At 40.2% G+C, this 22,424-nt stretch overlaps 1 long non-coding RNA gene across 7 annotated transcripts in view; it reads left to right on the forward strand.

Moving 5' to 3' along the window:
• Positions 1 to 22,424, forward strand: part of LOC102160043 (uncharacterized) — a 730,195-nt gene that overhangs the window by 559,677 nt on the left and 148,094 nt on the right. For 4 of the 7 annotated variants that reach the window (XR_014827492.1, XR_014827487.1, XR_014827488.1 and 1 more), the window contains one exon: positions 1,798 to 1,856. The exons of 2 other annotated variants lie outside the window; for them this stretch is intronic. This is a non-coding gene — a long non-coding RNA (uncharacterized LOC102160043). Of the gene's footprint in view, positions 1 to 1,797; positions 1,858 to 22,424 lie in introns of those variants that run through there. One more of the 7 variants, XR_014827486.1, reaches the window with a different exon arrangement.

Below are 22,424 nucleotides of genomic sequence, written 5' to 3' on the forward strand. Positions count from 1 at the left end.
TAAGGAAGGGGGAAAGGAGGAATGAGCTCAAGGGAAGGTCAAGATTTAACTGTATTACAGTCCCATCAATTAAATTTTCTCTTTGGGGCCACAGAGCAAAGGTGGGGGTGGAAATGCCAGGAGAATGAGAATGATTCAGACACTATTAATCAAGTTTGTCCACAAAATGTTAGAGAAGGGAGACACGGTCTTCTGTCATCTGATGTCCTCAGTAAAAGAGAGAAATTAAACGTCTGAGGTAGAGTCAAGTGTGGTGAAGAGTTGCTGAAAGTCAAATGTAGACATGCCCAATGGCTTCCATTGGATCCTTTTGCTCATCTGCTCTACGTCCCTTCGAGATTCTAGCTCTGCTATCCAGTAGTCCTCCTTGGCCATCATCAGACAGTTGTTTGCAGTCCCCCAAAGGAAATATCCACACAAAAGCAGCAGTTTTCCATAGATGTCTTTCCCAGATCCTCTTTCTGGTGCACCTTGGTGCTATTTAGCAAGGACTCTGCTTGTCTACCTGCTCCTTTTCTCTAGAACACCCATGATCATCCACCTTTTCCTTCTAGACCTTAACTGATTCAGCTCTTTCCACAACCATGGAATTTATTACTAATTACTGTAATAAATCCCCTCTTCCTCATGCTTGTAGTAGATCTCCTTCATGGTTAAATTCCAGTAGAAAATGAGGAGGCTTCCATACCCACAATCTTCTTTAGAAAGGAAGCAGCCTGAAAAAGCTCCTGTACACATGGACCATTACTTACAGAAGGAAATATAGTAAAATGTACTCAGGGTGTGTTTCGATTAGATAAGGTAAGATGGCAGACATAGAAATGACTGTCATGAATGAAGAAGTTTATACTCATAAATTCCTAAAAGCTGAAGGCATGCCATCCATGCAGGGCCTTATGGGGAAGGACCAGGGATGGTTAGGAGGCAGAGAGGGGAGAGCATGATCCAGAGACTTTATTGGGGTTTCTGTAGGGAAGATTGGGTGAGGCAGGGTAGAATATGCTAAGTTTAGGATTGAATCATTTGAATAATTTCAAGTGGGTTCTGGGCTATAGGAATGGTCCCCAGTTCTAAAGCATCTCGCCCTGGGGTGATTTAAGACAGAGGAATCATTGGCCTAGTATATGAGAGTTTGATTGAAAAAACAAACAGTGGGGGTGTAGGTTCTGTGTTGGCTGATATCAAAGTGTACTCTTAAGGGAGGCGTTTTCTATCTCTAGAAATTAGCTAGCCTTGGGAGGGGCCCAAATGTTGAAGCATCGAGAATACATAAAATAAGATTATATAGTCAGGGAGTTCCCATCGTAGCTCAGTGGTTGACAGGTCCAACTGGGAAACATGGGTTGCAGGTTCAATCCCTGGCCTTGCTTGGTGGGTTGGAGATCTGGCTTGGATCCCAAGTTGCTGTGGCTCTGGCGTAGGGCGGCAGCTACAGCTCCAATTGGACCCCTAGCCTGGGAATCTCCATATGTTGAGGGAGCGTCCCTAGAAAATGCAAAAAGAAAAAAAAAAAGATTATATAGTCAGTACAGGATAAGTGACTCAGATAGGTAGAATCAAGCGCCCAGACAACAAAGCTAAGACCTGAGGGAGCAAAACCATGTCCTAATCAAAAGAGATCTTTGCCCCCAAAGCAGGGGAAGTTGTGACATATGCCCAGTTGGATTTCAGAATCTTTATGGAACACTGATGTTTATATGCATCATATTTCCTCCCTTTGTAAACATGAGTTTCTATAGTAATTGTCCTATGCTTGTTCCATCATTGCATTCTAGGCTGTGTCTCTTTAATTCCTAGGTGATCAAATCAAGAAGAAACTTACTAAAGGACTTATCCCTAAAGAATGTCACATCAGGGTAAGTTTCTCATACAATCTTTTTTAAAAAAAGAACTCTATTATTATATTTATAGTTGTACAATCATCACAACCCAACTTTACAACCTTTCCATTCCAAACTGCCAGTCCATCCCTCCCCCACAACCTGTCTCCTTTGGTAACCATAATGTTTTCAAAGTCTGAGTCAGTTTCTGTTCTGCAAATAAGTTCATTGTATCCTTTTATTAGATTCCAGATATAAGTGATAGCATATTGACATTTATGTCTCACTGTCAAACTTCACTCAGCGTGATAATTTCTAGGTCCATCCATGTTTCTGCAAATGCCATTATTTCATTCCTTTTTAAGGCTGAGTAATATTCCATTGTGTATATATGTACCACATCTTTTTTATCCACCCCTCTGATGATGGACATTTGTATTGCTTCCATGTCTTGGTTATTGTGTATAGTGCTACAGTGAACATTGGGGTAAATGTATCTTTTTGAGTCATAGTTTCCTCTGGATCAAATAGTAATGCTATTTTCAGTTTTTTTGAGGAATCTATACTGTTCTCCATAGTAGTTGCACCAATTTACATTCCCACCAACATTATGAAGGGTTCCCTTTTCTCCACACCCTCTCCAGCTTTACTATTTGTGGACTTTTTGATAATGGCCATTCTGGCCAATGTAAGGTGGTAACTCATAGTAGATTTGATTTGCTTTTCTCTAATAATTAGTGATGTTGAACATCTTTTCATGTGTTTTTTGGCCATCTGTATGTCTTAGAGAATTGTCTGTATAGATGTTCTGCCGTTTTTTGATGGGGTTGTTTGCTTTTCTGGTATTGAGCTGCAGTTTTTTATGTATCTTGAGATTAATCTCTTCAGTCTCTTCATTTGCAAATATTTTCTCCATTTCTGTGTGTTATATTTTTGTTTCCTTTCCTGTGCAGAAACTTTTAAGTTTAATTAAATCCCACTTCTTTAGTTTTATTTTTACTGTCATTACACTAGGAGGTGGATCTTAGAAGATATTGCTGGGGTTTATGTCAGAGAATGGTCGACCTGTTTTCCTCTAAGAGTTTTATAGTATCTGGTCTTATATTTAGGCCTTTAATCCATTTTGAGTTTATTTTTGTGTATGGTGTTAGGAAGTGTTCTAATTTCATTCTTTTAATGTAGATGTCCAATTTTATCAGCACCACTTATTGAAGGAACTTTTTTCCATTGTATATTCTTGCTTCCTTTATAATAGATTAGTTGATGATAGGTGTGTGGGTTTAATTCTGGGCTTTCTATCCTGTTCCACTAATCCATATTTCTGTTTTTGTCCTAGTAACACACTGTTTTGATGGATGGAGCTTTGTAGTATAGTCTGAAGTCTGAGAGCCTGATTCATGCAGTTCCATTTTTATTTCTAAGGATGGCCTTTGATATTCTGGATCTTTTGTGCTTCCAAATTTTAAAATATTTTGTTCTAGTTCTGCGAAAAATGCCATTGGTAATTTGGTAGGGATTGCACTGAATCTGGGGATTTCGTTGGGTAGTATAGTCATTTTGACAATATTGATTCTTCCAATCCAAGAGCATAGTATATCTTTCTATCTGTTTGTATCATTTAAAAAAAAAACTCTATTTATTTTTTTGTTTTTATTTATTTTTTAATTAATTAATTTATTTTTCTGCTGTACAGCATGGGGGCCAAGATACACTTACATGTATACATTTTTTTCCACCCTTCATTCTGTTAATATAAGTATCTAGACATAGTTCTCAATGCTACTCAGCAGGATCTCATTGTAAATCCATTCCAAGTTGTATCCTATAACCCCAAGGTCTTGATCCCTCCCACTACCCTCCCCCTGGGCAGCCACAAGTCTATTCTCCAGGTCCATGATTTTCTTTTCTGTGGAAATGTTCATTTGTGCTGTATATTAGATTCCAGTTATAAGTGAAATCATATGGTATTTGTCTTTGTCTTTCTGACTTATTTGGAGAAAATAGTTTCTATTTCTATTCTTTATTATTTTCTTCTTTCTGCTGGCTTTAGGCTTTGTTCTTCTTTTTCTAATTCTTTTAGGTGATAGGTTAGCTTGTTTATTTGAGATTTTTCTTCTTTTTTTGAGGAAGGCCTGTATCACTAATGAACTTCCCTCTAAGAAATGTTTTGTAGCATCCCATACATTTTTGTATGGTTGTGTTTTCATTGTCAGTTGTCTCAAGGTGTTTTTTTAATTTCCTTTTTGATTTTTTTCTTTTTTGTCTTTTTAGGGGTGCACCCGTGACACATGGAGTTTCCCAGGATAGGGGTCCAATTGGAGCTACAGCTGCTGGCCTATGCCACAGCCACAGCAACATGGGATCCGAGCCTCATCTGCGACCTACACCACAGCTCATGTCAATGCCAGATCCTTAACCCACTGAGCGAGACCAGGGATTGAACCCACAACCTCATGGTTACTAGTTGGATTCACTAATCACTGAGCAACTACAGGAACTCCTGTTTGTGTCATTTTGATTTCTTTCAACATCCTCTTCTAGTTTTCAGAGTATAGTTCATTTGTTTCTTTAGGTAGGTTTATTCTGAGGTATTTTATTCTTTTCAATGAGATGGTAAATGGGATTGTTTCCCTAATTTCTCTTTCTGATCTTTCATTGTTAGTATGTAGAAATGCCATTGATTTCTGTGTATTAACTTTGTATCCTGTGACTTTACCAAGTTCATTGATGAGCTCTAACAGTTTTCTGGTAGCATCTTTAAGATTTTCTAAGTATAGTATCATGTCATCTGCAAACAGTGATAGCTTTACTTCTTCCTTTCCAATTTGGATTCTTTTTATTTCTTTTTCTCTCCTGATTGGTGTGGCTAGGACTTCCAAAACTACTTTGAATAGTAATGGTGAGAGTGGACATCCTTGTCTTGTTCCTGATCTTAGTAGGACTTTTTTCAGCTTTTCACCATTGAGAATGATGTTAGCTGTGGTTTGTCATATATAGCCTTTATTATGTTGAAGTAGGTTCTCTCTATGCCCAGAGGGATTTTTATCAGAAACGGATGATTTTTTTTTTAACTTTTTTGCTTTTTAGGGCTGCACCCATGGCATATGGAAGTTCCCAGGCTAAGAGTCGAATCAGAGCTGCAACTGCTGCCCTATACCACACATGGCCATAGCAACATGGGATCTGAGCTGTGTCTGCAACCTACACCCAGCTCACAGCAATGCCAGATCCTTAACCTGATGAGCAAGGCCAGGGATCAAACCCATGTCCTCATGGATACTAGTTGGATTCATTTCCACTGAGCCATCATGGGAACTCCAAGTGTTGGATTTTGTCAAAAGCTTTTCTTGCACAATTGAGAGGATCATATGGTTTTTATTCTTGAGTTTGTTAATGTGGTATATCACACTGATTGATTTGTGGATACTGAAAAATCCTTGAATCCCTGGGATAAATCTGACTTGATCATGGTGTACAATACTTTTAATGTATTGCTGGGGTCAGTTGCCAAGTGTTTTGTTGAGGATATTTGCATCTATGTTCATCAGTGACATTGGCCTGTAGTTTTCTTTTTTGTGGTATCTTTGTCTGGTTTTGGTATTAGGGTGACAGAGGCCTCATTAAATGAATCTGGGAATGTTCCTTCCTATGCAAATCTTGGAAAAGTTTCAGGTATTAACTCTTCTTTAAATTTTTGATAGAATTTGCATGTGAATCCATCTGGTTCTGGACTTTTTGTTTTTTGGAAGTTTTTAAATCACAGTTTCAATTTCAGTACTTGTGATTGGTCCGTTCATCTTTTCTATTTCATCTCACTTTAGTATTGGAAGACTGCACTTTTCTAGGAATTTGTCCATGTCTTCTAGGTTGTCCATTTATTGGCATATAGTTGCCTATAGTAGTCTCTTACAATCCTTTGTACTTCTGTGATGTCCATTGTAACTTCTCCTTTTCATTTTTAATTTTACTGATTTGAATTCTTTTTTTCTTGTTGAGTCTGGTTAAGGGTCTATCAGTTTTATAGATCTTTTCCAAGAACAAGTTTTCAGTTTCATTGATCTTTTCTATGATTTTCTTCATTTCTATTTCATTTAGTTTTACTCAGATCTTTATGATTTCTTTCCTTCTGCAAACATTGGGTTTTGTCGGTTCTTCTCTCTCTTGTTTCTTTAGGTGTAAAGTTTTTTTTTTTTTTGAGCTTTTACTGTTTCTTGTGGTAGGCTTGTATTGCTATACACTTCCCTCTTAGGACTGGTTTTGCCTCTGCATCCCATAGGTTTTGGATTGTTGTGTCTTTGTTGTTGCTTGCTTCTAGGTATTTTTAAATTTCCTCTTTGATTTCTTCAGTGATCCATTGGTTGTTTAGTAGCATGTTACTTAGCCTCCATGTGTTTGTACTTTTTGCAGTATTTTTTCTTGTTTATTTCCAATCATATAATGTTGTGGTCAGAAAAGATGCTTGATATGATTTCAATTTTATTAAATATACCAAGGCTTGATTTGTGACCCAGAATGTGATCAAATCTAGAGAACATTCTGTGTACACTCAAGAAGAATGTATATTCTGCTGCTTTTGGATGGAATGTTCTATAAATATCTAATAAATCCATCTGGTCTAATGCATCATTTAAGGCCTGTGTTGACTTTCTGTTTGGATGATCTGTCCATTGCTGTAAGTGGGGTGTTGAAGTCCCCTATTATTGTGTTATTGGCAAGTTCTCCTTTTAAGGTTGTTAGCAGTTGCCTTACATATTGAAGTGATCCTATGTTGAGTTATTTACATTTACAACATATATATTTACACACATATACACACATATATTTATATATTTATTTACAACTTTTATATCTTTTTGAATTGATCCTTTGATCATTATGTAATGTCCTTCTTTGTCTCCTACAGCATTCTTTATTTTAAGGTCTATCTTGTATTTTATGAGTATTGCTACTCCAGCTTTCTTTTGATCCCTGTTTGCATGGAATATTTTCATGTATCCTCTCACTTTCAATTTATATGTCCCTAGAATTGAAGTGGGTCTCTTGAAGACAGCTTATATAGGTCTTGTTTTTGTACTCATTCAGCCAGCCTATGTCTTTTGGTTGGGGCATTTAGTCCATTTACATTTGAGGTAATTAATGATATGTATGTTCTTATTGCCATTTTATTAATTGTATTGGATTTGCTTTTGTTCCCTTTTTCTTCCATTCTTCTCTTGTCCTTTTCTTTTGTGGTTTAATGACTAGGTTCAGTGTGTGTTTGGATTGCTTTTTCTTATTTGTGTTTGTATCTGTTGTAGATTGTTGATTTGCAGTTACCTTGAAGTTTTGATATAGGAGTATACACACACATACGATTGTTTTAAGTTGTTGGTCTCTTTATTGCACGTGCATCACCATTGTCCTGCATTTGTACCCTCCTCTTCACATGATTTCTGATTTTAGTAGCATATTTGTGTGTGGATGACTTCCTACCTTTACTATATATGCCTTTACTGGTAAGTCTTGTCATTTGTAATATTTTTGTTTCTAGTTGTAGCCTTTTCAATTTTATTTCTGTTTTCTCTTCTGTGTCAGTGATTTCCATCAGTCTGCCTTCCATCTCACTTATTCTTTTGACTCCACTATTCTGCTGATGGTTCCTTCTAGTGAATTTATTTTGGTTAGTGTATTTTGCATCTCTGCTTGCTTAATATTTAAATCTTCTATTTCTTTGCTCAATGTTTCTCATAATTTATTTCCAAGATCTTGAATCATCTTTACTATCATAGTCTAAAGTCTTTCATGGAGGTTGGTAATCTCCAGATCACTTAGCTCTTTTTCTGGGTTTTTTTCTTGTTCCCTTATCTGATTCATAATTCTCTGCCTTTTCATTTTGGATAGATTTTTGGTGTGGTCTCCTTTTTTGCAGATAATAGGGTTGTAGCCTCTCTTGCTTCTGATGTCTGCCCGTCTTGTGGCTGAAGTTGGTACAGGGGCTTGTTGTAGGCATCCTGATAGGAGGACTGGTGCCTGCCCATTGGTAGGTGGAGATGATTCTTATCCCTCTGGTGGGTGGAGCTTTGTCTCTGGGTGTGATTAGAGGTTAGCTGTTTGCCTGGCGGGGGGGTCTTTAGGCAGCCTGTTTGCTGATGGGTGGGGCTCTGTTCCCACCCAGTTTGTAGTTTCACCTGGGACTTTTCAACATTGATGGGCGGGGCCAGATTTTTCCAAAATGGCCACCTCTAGAGGAGTTCACACTCATGATTATTCTTGAGACCTTTGCCTCCAATATCCTCCCCCCACAATGAGCTGTAGTCACCCCCTGTTTACCCAAGTGGTCCTCCAAGGACTGCAGGCAGGTTTGACCCAGATTCCTATGGATTCTCTGCTTTGCCCTAGGACCCAGTGCATATGAAACCCTATGCATGCCCCTCAAGAGTCTAGTCTTCATCTCCCCCAGGCCCATGAAACTCCTGCACACAAGCCCAGCTGGCCCGCAATGCCAAAGGCTCCAGGGATCCTCCTCCCAATGCTATATCCCTTGGCGTGGGAACCTGACATAGGGTTTGGAACTCTCACTCCTGTGAGCAAGCCTCTCTGATATAGTTACTTTGCAGTCTGTGGCCTATCCACGTGTCAGGTATGGGGATGCTTATATCGAATAATCGCCCCTCCTACCATCTTGATGTGGCCTCCTCCTCTTTGTCTTCTGGAGTAGGATCGTTTTTGATTGCCATCTACTTTGTTGAGGGTTGTTCAGCAGTTGGTTGTAATTTTGTTGCTTTCATGATAGAAGGTCTCTCATACACTCTTCAACATAATTGAACAACGAGATGTTGGACTTTTTTTTGTCCTTTTTTTTTTTTTGGTCTTTTTTTGCCTTTTCTAGGGCCACACCTGTGGCATATGGAGGTTCCCAGGCGAGGGGTCGAATCAGAGCTATAGCCGCTGGCCTACACCAGAGCCACAGCAATGCGGGATCCGAGCCACATCTGTGACCTACACCACAGCTCACGGCAATGCCGGATCCTTAATCCACTGAGCAAGGCCAGGGATTGAACCTGCAACCCCATGGTTCCTAGTCAGATTCATTAACCACTGAGCCATGCCAGGAACTCCCAAGATGTTGGACTTTAAACCTAAGTTTGTTGCTACAATTGAATAAGACCCTTGTGGTTCCTGGGATGTGGGGAAGTGTATTTTTATGTGGGAGGAATGTAAAAAAATCTGTGGCCACAGTATAAACTATGGATAGTTAAAGATTGTGGTCATTTTTCTTTCTTCTTTTCTTTTTTTTTTTTTTTGCCTGAACCTAGAGGTGAAACCTATTCCATTCTAAAATGTGGGCTTGCCTTTGGACTTGCTTTTACCAACAGAATGTGGTGGAGGTGACCTTTCATGTTTTGCAAGTCTGTATCTTAAGAGATGCACAGCTTTTGCTTGCTGGGAACACTTTTCTCTTGGAGTCCAGTTACTGCACTGTGAGACACTCAAGCAGTTGGAGTGTCTGGGTAGAGGACATAAAAACTTTCTAGTGGACAGCCTGTGGCAAGCTCCCAAACAACAGTGCTACTAAACATCAGTCTTGGGGTGAGTTATCTTGGTTGTTCCAGCCTAGCCAAGCCTCCAGCTGATAGCAGTCCCAGCCAATGCAGATGAGTATAAAACAAACCCCAGATATGCCCAAGTGATGTGGATTTCTTAGAGATAATAAATGGTGCTTTTATTTTTATTTCATGTGTGTCTGTATGTGGAAGAGAAGTGTGGTTAGTACAGAGCAATAGACAAAAGAAACAAGAAAGTGGCAAACTTGGAAAGGCCTCAAGAAAATCTAGATTATGGAATCTAGCCTATCATCTCAGACTTTCCTAATGCACCTCCTTCTAAAAGCCTATTTGCCTCTACCCCTCTCCAAAGAACCACCTTTCTCTAAACAATGAATAGCCACAAACCAGATATTTTACAAGGACACAGTGTATCTACTATTTGGACTAATCTTACCTGTCCTTTGGGAAGTTTTTTCCTCCTATTTCTTATGTTAGTACATACAAAGAAATATCCTTAATACAAACAAAGGTAAGGCTTCTTTGGCAACAGATGCTCCCAGATAGAGAAATAACAAGTATTCTATGGGTTTTAGACACTGTGTTCTCATTTTGCTTTTATATTGCTGCTGTCAAATCTACATATCATAAAAGTATATCTCCACATTATTGGGACAAAACTTTTAAATTTCCTAACTTAGATTGATGCCTCTGAATGAAGGGGTAACGTGGTTTAGCTAGTTCTAGCTGCTCTGTTTCCATTTTGCTATTGTATTGCTTTTGGCAAAATCTACATATCATAAAAAAAGATATTTGTGTCTACTTGCCTGCAGCTTGTTAATATCTTTCCAATGTTGTCTAAATGATGAAGATTATGCTGGACAGTCACCATAACTTGGGATCTAAATTAGGCAACCTAATTTGATGAATGCCCTTGAGGTCTTAATATTGCTCAAGCAGGTAAGGCAGAATGAGAGCCATGAGATACACACACAGGTAGGGTGCCAGAATTAGTGAATCAAAATACAGGACAGCCTGTTAAAATTCAGATAAACAATGAATAGTTTTTTAGTTTAAGGATATCCTATGCAAGTTTGGAAATGCTTAAAATTAAAACCATATTTAACTGGATGCCCTGTATTTTACCTGACAACCCTATTATAATTCTCAGTAAGGTATAAGGGGGCCAGGTGTGTTTATTATGGTTATACATTCTTTAAAAAAATGTGTCTCTGGATTTCCCTTTGTGGCTCAGTGGATTACAAACACAACTAGTATCCATGAGGATGCAGGTTCAATCCCTGGTCTCGCTCAGTATGTTAAGGATCTGGCATTGCCATGAGCTGTGCTGTAGGTTGCAAATATGGCTTAGATCCTGTGTTGCTGTGGCTGTGACACAGGCTGGCTGCTCCAGCTCCAATTTGACCCCTAGCCTGGGAACTTCCATATGCTGCAGGTGGGACTCTAAAAAGGAAAAAAAAAAAAGTGTCTCTGTGTCTACTTTTGTGGCATCCATAGTTATGTGGTTATACTTTAATATGTGGCATGGGAAAGGTGATACAGAGATCTGGGGACCCAGAGTAGTGGGGAAGAGCCCTCACATCTATGGGGCACTTATAATAAGCCCAGTATTTCACACATGTCATTTCATGTGAACCTCTCAACTATCCCAACAGATATGAGTGTCACCACATTGAGGAAACAGACACTCATAGAAAGACTTGCTCATGATTACACAGCTGGTAAGCAGAGGCTCAGCTCTCAAATCAGAGCTACCTAGTTCTCATGCCTGTATGTCCATAGTGCCATAGTGTGCTCATCTCTAGGGAGGTGCCTCAGGAGACTGGGGCATGTGAGGAGGGTGTGGTGTTCTTGCTATTTTTCTGTCACTTTTGTCTTTCCTGTGTGTACCTTCGTCGCAGGGCATTTGAGAGGCTTGTTGATAACTATATACTTTATGGAGGACAAATGAAGGTAAGAGAAACAGGGAAGATGTAGAAAAGATATAAAATATGCCTATTTTTTAATCTCTGGGGGAGGAATAAATCCTTATTCAGTGACTCAAACAGTCCCCTAGCCACTTCCTCTTGTCACATACAGACAGTAGTGGATTCCTCTTCCACAGGAAGGGAGCCTAGTCACGAGATTGCTCTGCAGTAAACTTGTGGTTAAGTGATCCCTCTTCGGTCAATCAGAGTCTGGGTGGAATGGAGTCTATTTTTACATGGAAGAGCCCCTTGACACAAAGTAGATTTAGTAGAACTCCTCTTCTAAAGTTTTAGAACACGTCTCTCTGTCCTGGAATATTCCAAGAGGGAATAAAGTGAGAAGAAAATGAGGACACAGGGCAATGTCAAGTAAGTTATGGGTCCCTATGCTGCGTAGTTCTGACTTCTGTTGCTTGGGAGGTAAGAGAAGCCTTAGCAAGGCAAGTTTAGGAATTTAATGATTAAAAAGTTGGCAGAATATTCTACCACCCCCATGTAGAGGTTTCCTTTCTCAAAAGGAACAAGCCAAGATTTATATTCAAGATATCAGGAGATTGGTGTATATTTTCCATGAAAGACTGACATCTATTAGCCAGGTTAAGCAATTCCAAACTTGGCCTCTATTTTCCATCACTACTTTTCTTATACTTGAGAGCTTGGAATAAACCAGTCAGCATTTATCGTGCAGCTTGACCTAAATCATTTTCTAGAAGGACAGTGACATGAAAGGAAACCAATGGCCCAAAGCTTAAGTGAGCAAATTATTCACAAAATGCCTTTGTCTCTGTTGAAGCATGTGGTCCTGATGCTGCTGGGAACCAGAGTACAGACTAAAGGTCCTATCTGGCTTTCATCCACTCATAGACACCACTCAGGATGTTTTTCTTCCAAGAATCCACACAGGCTTAAGCTAACACCAGGATTAGGGCTTGCAAATGCTCACAGCAGGGAAAAACCCAGCAGATTCACTAAATGTGCTCTAACTTTACTGCTTTAGAGGACCCATCTGAGGAATGAGTTGATATTTTGGCTAGACCAGATGCTGCCTTTTGTTGTTTGGTTTTAAGGCAGTTTTCAAGATGCAAGAACTTAATATCTTGAGCAGCAAATGTGTGTCTGGTGAGTGCAGTGTCAGGATCTATCAGGGTTTATCCCCTGGAATCTTCTTATCCACTCTGTATGTGGACATCAGTCCCCCTGGCTCACATGTGAGTTGACCTTAACTGAATGGAAGGTTGTGGGCACATTAGCCCAGGTCAGTCACTACCAGGAGATGACAGAGCAAGCATATATATCCTAGTCAGGTCTATCTGGTTCTGAAACTTTTCTTTCTGTTGCCTCTCTTTTGCTTCCTCCTTCATTGAAGACCAGTTTGTTCCATTGCTATTGAACTGGCCCTTACCACCTATAATTGCCTGAATTTTTTTTCTGAGGGCCTCTGGAATCCATTTTGCTATTTTGCATGAAAGCATGGAAGACTTAGCTCTTCCACCTCTGGGATTTCCCAGCTATGACTAGTGAAGTCAGTAGATGAATACCGACTCTGTTGCTCCTCAGTGAGTTAATATTGCTATGTGTGGTCTACAGTGTTTTCTAGTTTCCCTGTTAGACCAAACCTAGGCTCTGTCATTGGAAGTTGCCTTGCTAACTTATCCTTTCTTGGCTGCCTTCCCTTCCTTTTGGCACTTCTCCAGTCCCCTAGTGGTGCTACTTAGGTTATCTCTTGCATTTTTGGCTCAAGGCTTGCTTTTGAGGGACCCCCCTGCCAGCTGCGCAAATGTGGCTTCAGCTACTGGAAAACAGAGATGGAGGGACAGAAGAAACATAGTATATGGTATATGTGTGTGTATGATGCGAAGGTAGGAAGGTTAGCAGAGTGATAGTTCACAACAGGAACTACTACCATTCCTGTTTTTCATTTTTAAATGTGATTAAAAAAATACCTATTCAAGGTATCTGTTCAGAGTTTTAAATTGCATGACTTATGGAAAGCTGCTGTTCATAATGGATACTTGGTAAATGTTGAGCAACTGTAGAGTTAAATGGTCATGAACTTTGAGCTTAACCCAAATTAAACATATAGATTTAAATTCTGGATCCATCACCTACTAGCTGTAGGAATTTGTATAAATTACTCCAAGTCTCAATGCCTTTATCTATGCAAAGGGCATAAAGATATGTTCCACACAAAACCCTACTGAAGACTAAAGTAAGCAATGTGTGCACAGCAGCTGCAGACAGAACACTGTAAGTTCCCAGACCATGGGAACACCTTTGTTTCTGCTTTTCCCACTTCATCAAGGGCACAGACCAAGTCCTCTGGGAAGAGTGGTTTTCCAGCTTTCTTATCCTACTCCAGCAGGAATTAAAATCACGCTTGCAATTTCTCTGAGTGATTGATAGGCGTTGCATGATGATTTTATCACTTGGTAGAGGGTGAAAGTCACTCAATGATTAGCTGGATTCCTCCATTAAAACCCACTGCCCAAGATATACTCTAATTACTCACAAATTCCTGTTAGGCTTTATAGTGTAATTGCTATTCATGGTCCAATTAAGGGGCAATTGCAAGCTGAGAAAAAAAAATGTGCTTTATTGCTTCAATTTTGAAACCCGTGTATCTTGAAGCCTTAATCTACTCCTGGTCTTTAGGGTTCCTCATAGAACAATGCCCACACTCTGCAATGAGGCTTGTGGGACTCCCTCCCAGTGCCCACCTCCTGCAGGAGAGCTCTGTGCTCCACAGCAGAGCTGCCACAATGTTGTGCATTTTAGAAGGCAGAAAAACAGACAGACAAAGGGGCTTGCTCCTTCTGGCATGCGTAAGACCTTGAAAGAAAATCATCAGGTCTTTTAGAGTTTGAGCAACCAGGGTGGGTGGATCTCTGCTGGGTTAGAGGCTGATATTCCCCCCCAGGGAAGGCAGCCTGCAATTGCTTAGAACAAAAGCAGACACCACCTGGGGGCTGAGAATTGAGGTGAATCTGGGATCAAACCCCTGTTCTACCATTTCCTAATGATGAGACTTTTGGTAAGAGAGCTCTCAATATTCCAGTGTCCTCATCATGTGACCTTTGGTAAGACAGCTGTCAATATTCCAGTGTCCTCATCATGTGACCTTTGGTTAAGACAGCTGTCAATATTCCAGTGTCCTCATCTACTATGGATAGGGATGATGATAACACTCACTCTCTAGCAAAGTTGTAGGAATTGGATGAGATAATACATGGAAAGCACCTTGCCCATAATAGTCTCAGTAAATGCTATCATCACCATCCTCACCATCACCACCACCACCATCAATACTACTGCTCCAACCTCTACACCATTGTCCTATTCTGAACACATAGTTTAGGAAGGGATACACTTGCTGATTGTGGCAATGGTAGCTATCAGAGCCTAAGAAAGCTCTTGATGTAACTTAAGCTTAAGTAACATTAAATAATGTTTTTTACTGAGTACCTCTGAGGGCATTCACTTCTCTACTTTGTATTGTATGTCTGACAAAGGGAGTTTTGAGGCAGCACAGAGCATAATGGTCAAAGATACAGACTTTGAAGTCAGAGGCATTTGGGTACAAATACCTGGTTCTATACTCTCAGTCTCTTGATTCTCAGTCTCTGCATCTGTAAAATAGGAATAAAATGTTTTCTTCATAGATGTATGTGTGGTGGTTAAATGAGTTAATTTATGAAAAGTTCTTAACCACAGTAAAGACATCCAATAAAAGTTAACTCATTATATATAACTCATATATATATAATAAACTGATTTTATATATACAGCTCACAGTAATGCCAGATCCTTAACCCACTGAGTGAGGCCAGGGATTGAACATGCGTTCTCATAGATACTAGTTGGGTTAGTTACCACTGAACCACGATGGTAACTCACTAATTTTTACTTTAGTTTTTAAAAAGAGGTAGGAGCATACTAACTCATGGAAGCTACTCAGAACCTCTCTTCCTAAAATTACTGAATTTTAAGAAAAGAGCAAGTATCTGTCCTAAAGATTCCTCTCAGAAATCCAGGTGCTATTATACAAAGGGAGGATGGATGGTACGCAAGGAAGAACAGATTTCTATGACTTCTGCATTTGATTCACATTTTCCAGTGACTGCATAAGGACTCTGAGGGGGAGAGGCTGTCATTCTGGACCTAATGGATCAATCAGATTTTCATGAGGAAGACACTTCTCTAAGAACAGAATTCCCAAGTAGGCAAGGATTTTGGGAAAATTCAAGCTCAAGTGGAGATAGAATCAGAGATATCCTCTGATCAATTAGAAATTTTACCTTTGTCAAAAAGGAGCAGGGCTTGCTGAAGAGTCCTTGTTCTAATCTGTATTGTGTTGGATGCTGTGTCCAGCTTCCTAGAGTAGCCTTCTCTTCCAGTTGCCATCTTAAGAATGGACCTGAGGAATGGGGGAAAAGCCCAGATCTTTAAAAACAGCCACATTTGCAGGTATGTGGCCAAGTGACTTCAACTCACCTTCAGATGAATTCCCTCAAGCATCTTCCCATATGTCCACATGACTATGCTTGAGCACCTTCCAGATCCATAGATCTTACAGCCAAGGAGTAGGTGGTTAAGCTGCCTTTCCTCTGTTTTGCCAAAGAACTCATTTTATGCTGAATAGAATGGATCATTCTGCTGAAGGCTTGGACTGATGGTTCCCAGGTTCCCACTGGTGAAGCATTATCCATTCACACTCTGGCCCATTTGTTTTCCCTGCAGATTCCCGGGAGACTTATGGATATGATGTTCATAGATTTTTTTCCATTTATGCTGTTTCCTCGAGCATAACAAGGATCTGCCGGATTTCATTTCCTTTAATGATCCTCTGAATGGGGGAAATGTTCCCATGTTGTGTCGCATGTCTGATGCTGCCTGACTTCAGAAGCTGAAACCATCTAGCCTGATGCTGACATAAAAAAGGGTCACTCTCCACAATTTTGCAGGCTGGTGGCAAGACACCATCCAAAAAAAAAAAAAAAAAAGAAAGGATGTCCAGGTGGGATCAAGATGGCAGAGGAGTAAGACGTGGTGTTCACCTTCTCCCACAAACACATTAAAAAAAAAAAAAAAACCATCTACATGTAGAACAATTTATACAGAACATCTACTGAACACTGACAGAAGACCTGAAACCTTCAAAAAGGGCAAAAACCCCTCTGCATAACTGGATAGAGCAAAAGGGAAAAAAAAGGAATCAGGAAGGGACTAGCACTCCTGTGAGGGAGCTGTGAAAGAGGAAAGGAACCCAAACACTGGGAAGCCACCTAACTGATGGGGAGATCAGCAGAAGCAGAGGGACCTCAAAACCTCGGAGAAAAGCACAGCAGCTGGACTGAGGAGGGCAAAACAGAGAGATAACAGCACAGAGATCAGTACCACTTCCCCTGGACACCACAGCCTAAGACACTCAGGTCGGGGCTGGGAGCTAAGACTCAGGCTCCAGTGTTCAGTTCCAGGGAGAGAACTAGGTTTGGCTGTGTGGAAAGAACCTGAGAGGCTAGGGAGCAGTGTGCCATGGACTGGGAAACAGAGGGCCACAGCCAAGGGAACCTGGGGAGAGGTCTGGGCCTGCAGGAGAAGAAAGGCATCATTGTTGTGGAGGGTAAGAAGAAGGGTAGATTGCTATAGGAATATCTTTCCCTATACACCTAAAGACTCTCAGAGGGTAGGATGCCTCTGGCACAGGCTGTGGTGTAAGGTGCCTCTTGCTTAGGTGATGGGTGGTTGGGCACATTTTATGAAGGCTAGGGGCAGCAGGGTGCCTTCTGCACAGGCTTAGTGAGACAAGGTGCTTCTTGAGTGATATACAGATTGTGGAGGCAAACCTCTACTGTCATCTGAGACTCCAGGGGTGGGCATAGCCCACCCACACTAGGGGTCCATTAACAGGAACCACCTGCAGCCCCAGCCACCTCAGAGGTTGGCACATAGAAGGGCACTGCAACTGAGCACCACCCACTGTTGCTCTCACTACCCTGCAAATGCCCTGTTGCTGCCACAAATACTCTGGGTGCTGCCTACACCTGCCTGAAGGGCACTGCCACTTCCCAGGGTCCTGCAACTAGAAGCAGACTTTTCCACCTTCCTGTGGCAATGTCAAGGGTGCAGCAACCAGGCATTGGTGACTAGCACTACCCGTTGCCTTCCTTTGCCTGGAAGCACCCTATCAAGGGGATAAGAGCCTGCACACACTGAGGAAAGAGATAGCAAGCATCCATATCAAAGCATCCCTCAGGAGAAAAATAAATAGTAAGCCCACTCAAAATACCCAGGGGCACTCTCACATATAAATAGCCCTCTAAGACTAAAGTAGTTGTTTTCCTAAACTCACAAAATCAGAAAAATAAAAGCAAAATGAAGAAACTCATGGGACATTCCCAGTTAAAAGAGCAGGAGAATTCCCCTAAGGAGCAAACAATGAAATAGACCTCTGCAACCTAATAGACACTGAGTTCAAAAAGGAGACAGTGAAAATACTGAAGGAATTAAGAGCAAATATGAAGGAATTAAGAATATATATGAACACTAATGCAGATTACTTTAGAAAGGAACTAGCAAATATAAGGAGGAGCCAAGAAAAATTAGAAAATTGATTTGCAGATCTGGATCCTCCATACACTGCCCTGCCCCATGTAGGTCAGATCTTTGTGAGCAATTCCACTGCATAAGTCAGGAAACTGGAAGTCAGCCTAGATGTTTGCTTCTCTGTCACCACTCTTCCCCAAATCTGTTTGGTCACAACGTTCTACCAGGTTTCTTCCGTAAATAGATATCCTGTTGAGATGGGATTAAAATGGCGGAATAGAAGGACTAGAGCTCAATTTCTCTCCTAAAAACAACAAAATTCACAACTAAAGGCTGAGCATTCTTCACCCAAATGGACGGTAAACCTTAAAAAAGATATCCTACTACAGAAGAAAAAGAGAAGGACACATCAAGAGGTAGGAGGCGTAATTTTGTGATATAAAAAACTCCATACCTCCTGGGTGGGAAGCCACACAGACTGGAAACTAACTGGTTCACAGAGACTCACCTACAGGAGTGAGAGTTCTGAGCCACACATCAAACTCTCATGTGTGGGGATCTGGCACTGGGAGAAAGAGGCCCTGGAGCATCTGACATTGAAGGCCAGTGCGGCTTGTGTTCAGGAACTCCATGGGACTAGGGGAAACAGAGACACCATTCTTAAAAGGTTCACACAGACTTTCACGTGCACTGGGTCCCAGGGCAAAGCAAAGTCTCCATGGGAATCTGGCTCAAACCTGACTGCAGTTCTTGGAGGACATTCTGGGAAAACAGGGGCTGAATGTGGCTTGTTGTGGGGGAAGGGTATTGGAGGCAAAGCTCTTGAGAATATTCAGCAGCAGTGCCTTTCTCTGGAGGTGGCCATTTTGGGAAAATCTGGCCCCACCCATCAGTCAGTGCTGAGAAGCCTCAGGGCAAAAAACAATCCAGCAAGGATCAAAGTCCTGCCTCTCAGTAAAAAGGCTACCTAAAGACCCCTCAGGCACACAGCTGCCTCTAATCCCATCCAGAGACTAAGCCCCACCCACCAGAGGGACTAGAATCAGCTCCACCTACCAGTGGGCAGGCATCAGCCCCTCCCATCAGGAAGGCTACAACAAGTCCCCCATACCAACATCAGCCACAGGGGGACAGATATCAGAAGTAAGAGAGGCTACAACTCTATTATCAGGAAAAAGGTCACCACACCAAAAACCTATAAAAATGAAAAGACAGAGAACTATAACTCAGATGAGGGAGAAAGGAAAAACCCCCAGAAAACCAGCTAGGCAAGGAGGAGATTCTCAGCCTCCAGGAAAAAGACTTTAGACTGTTGATGCTGAAGATGATGCAAGACATTGGAAATAAACTGGAGGCAAAGATGGATAAGTTACAGGAAACACTGAGCAAAGAGATACAAGATATAAAACTTAAACAAGAAGAGATGCAAAATACATTAACTGAAATAAAAAATTCACTAGAAGCAGCTAACAGCAGAATACAGGAGGCAGAAGAACGAATAAGTGAGGTGGAGGACTGATTAGTGGAAATAGCAGATGTGGAACAGAAAAGAGAAAAAAGATTGAAAACAAATGAAGAGAGTCTCAGAGAACTCTGGGACAATGTTAAATGCACCAACATCCATATTATAGGGGTGCCAGAAGGAGAAGAGAGAGAGAAGGAGAGAGAAAAAATATTCCAAGAGATAATAGCTGAAAGCTTCCTTAACATGGGGAAGGAATCACTCGCTCAAATCAAGGAAGGACAACGAGTACCATACAAAATAAATCCAAAGAGGAACACCCTGAGAAACATATTAGACAAAAATTAAAGACAAAGAGAAAATCTTGAAAGCAGCTAGGGAAAAGAAACAAGTAACATACAAGGGAACTCCAATAAGGTTATCGTCAGATTTTTCAACAGAAACTCTGCAGGCCAGAAGGGAGTGGCATGATATACTTAATGTGATGGAAGGAGAAAACCTCCAACCAAGATGACTCTACCCAGCAAGGCTCTCATTCAGAATTGAAGGAGAAATCAAAACCTTCACAGATAAGCAAAAGCTAAGAACATTCAGCAACACTAAACCAGCCTTACAACAAATACTAAAGGAACTTCTCTAGGCAGAAAGGAACCAGAGATGAAGGAAAGGAAAAAGAGCAACAAAACCAAATCCAAAGCAATTAATAAAATGGCAATAAGAACATACATATCAATAATTACCTTAAATGTTAATGAATTAAACATCCCAACCAAAAGACATAGACTGGCTGAATGCATACAAAAACAAGACCCATATATATGCTGTCCTCAAGAGACCCACTTCACTTTGAGGGACACATACAAATTGAAAGTGAGAGGATGGAAGAAAACATTTCATGCCAACGGGGGTCAAAAGAAAGCTGGAGTAGCAATACTCATATCAGACAAAGTAGACTTTAAAATGAAGAATATTTTAAGGGACAATGAAGGACATTACGTAATGATCAAAGGATCAATCCAAGATGATATAACAATTTTAAATATCTACACACTCAGAAGAGTTTCACCACAATATATAAGGCAACTGCTAACAACCTTAAAAGGACAAATTGACAATAACACAATAATAGTGGGGGACTTTAACACCCCTCTTACAACAATGGACAGATCAACCAGACAGAAAATCAATAAGGAAACACAGGCCCTGAGGATGCTTTAAACCAGATGGACTTCATAGATAGTTATAGGACATTTCATCCAAAGCAACAGAATACACATGCTTCTCAAGTGCACATGGAACATTCTCTAAGATTGATCACATCCTGGGATACAAGTCCAACCTTGGTAACATTAAGAAAATTGAAATCATATCAAGCATCTTTTCCCACCACAACACTATACGACTAGAAAACAATAACAAGAAGAAAACTGCAAAAAAACAAAAACAAAAACAAAAACATGTGGAGAGGAAAGTTTATAGCAATACAAGCCCACCTCAGGAAGAAAGAAAAAGCTCAAATAAACAAGCTAACTTTACATCTAAAGCAGCTCAAGGGAGAAGAACAGACAAGACCTAAAGTTAGTAGAAGGAAACAAACCATAAAGATCAGAGCAGAAATCAATGAAATATAAACAAACAAACAAACAAAAAACCATAGAAAAGATCAATGAACTGAAAAGCTGGTTCTTTGAAAAGATCAGCCCCTAGCCAGACTTATCAAGCAAAAAAGAGAGAGGACTCAAATCAATAATATTAGAAATTAAAAAGGAGAAGTAACAATGGACATCACAGAAATACAAAGGATCATAAGGGAATACTATATGCAACTATACGCCAATTAAACAGAAAACTTAGAAGAAATTGACAAATTCTTAGAAAAGTACAATCTTCCAAGACTAAACCAAGAGGAAATAGAAAGATGAATGGACCCATCGCAAGAACTGAAATTGAAACTGTGATTTTAAAACTTCCAACAAACAAAAGTCCAGAATCAGATGGCTTCATGGGCGAATTCTACCAAACATTTAGAGAAGAGCTAACACCTATCCTTCTGAAACTATTACAAAAAAACACAGAGGAAGGGATACTCCCAAACTCATTCAATGAGGCCACAATCACCCTGATACCCTGAAACCAGTCAAAGATATGACCAAAAAAAAAAAAAAAAAAAAAAAAGGAAACTACAGGCCAATTTTCACTGATGAACACAGATGCAAAAATCATCAACAAAATACTAGCAAACTGCATCCAACAACACATTCAAAGGATTCTACATCATGATCAAGTGGGATTTATCCCATGGATTCAAGGGTTCTTCAATATCCACAAATCCATCAGTGTGATATACCACATTAACAAACTGAAGAATAGAAACCATATGATCCTCTCAATAGACACGGAAAAAGTCTTTGGCAAAATCTAACACCCACTTCTGATAAAAACCCTTTAGAAAGTGGGCACAGTGGGAACCTATGTCAACATGATAAAGGCCATATATGACAAACCCACAGCGAACATCATTCTCAATGGTGAAAAGCTGAAAGAATTCCCACTGAGATCAGGAATAAGACAAGGATGTCTGCTCTCGCCACTACAATTCAACATAGTTTCGGAAGTCCTAGCCACAGCAATCAGAGAAGTAAAAGAGATAAAAGAATGCAAATTGGAAAGGAAGAATTAAAACTATCCCTATTTGCAGATGACATGATACCATACCTAGAGAATCCTAAAGACTCTACCAGAAAACTGTTAGAGCTCTTCCATGAATTTGGCAAAGTCGCAGGATACAAAATTAATACACAGAAATCAATAGCATTTCTATACAGTAACAATATAAGAGCAGAAAGAGAAATTAGGGAAGCAATCCCATTTACCATCACATCCAAAAGAATAAAAATACCTAGGAGTAAACCTACCTAAAGAGACAAAAGACCTGTACTCCGAAAACTATAAGACACTGATGAAAGAAATCAAAGATAACACAAATAGATGGAAAGACATACCATGCTCTTGTATTGGAAGAGTCAATATTATCAAAATGACTATGCTACCCAAGGCAAACTACAGAATCAATGCAATCCCTATCAAA

The sequence above is a fragment of the Sus scrofa genome, chromosome 14 (assembly GCF_054392235.1).
Source record: "Sus scrofa isolate SSC_HxYL_T2T_F1_AM1 chromosome 14, Sscrofa_HxYL_maternal_Yorkshire_Landrace_v2.0, whole genome shotgun sequence".
NCBI lineage: Eukaryota > Metazoa > Chordata > Mammalia > Artiodactyla > Suidae > Sus > Sus scrofa.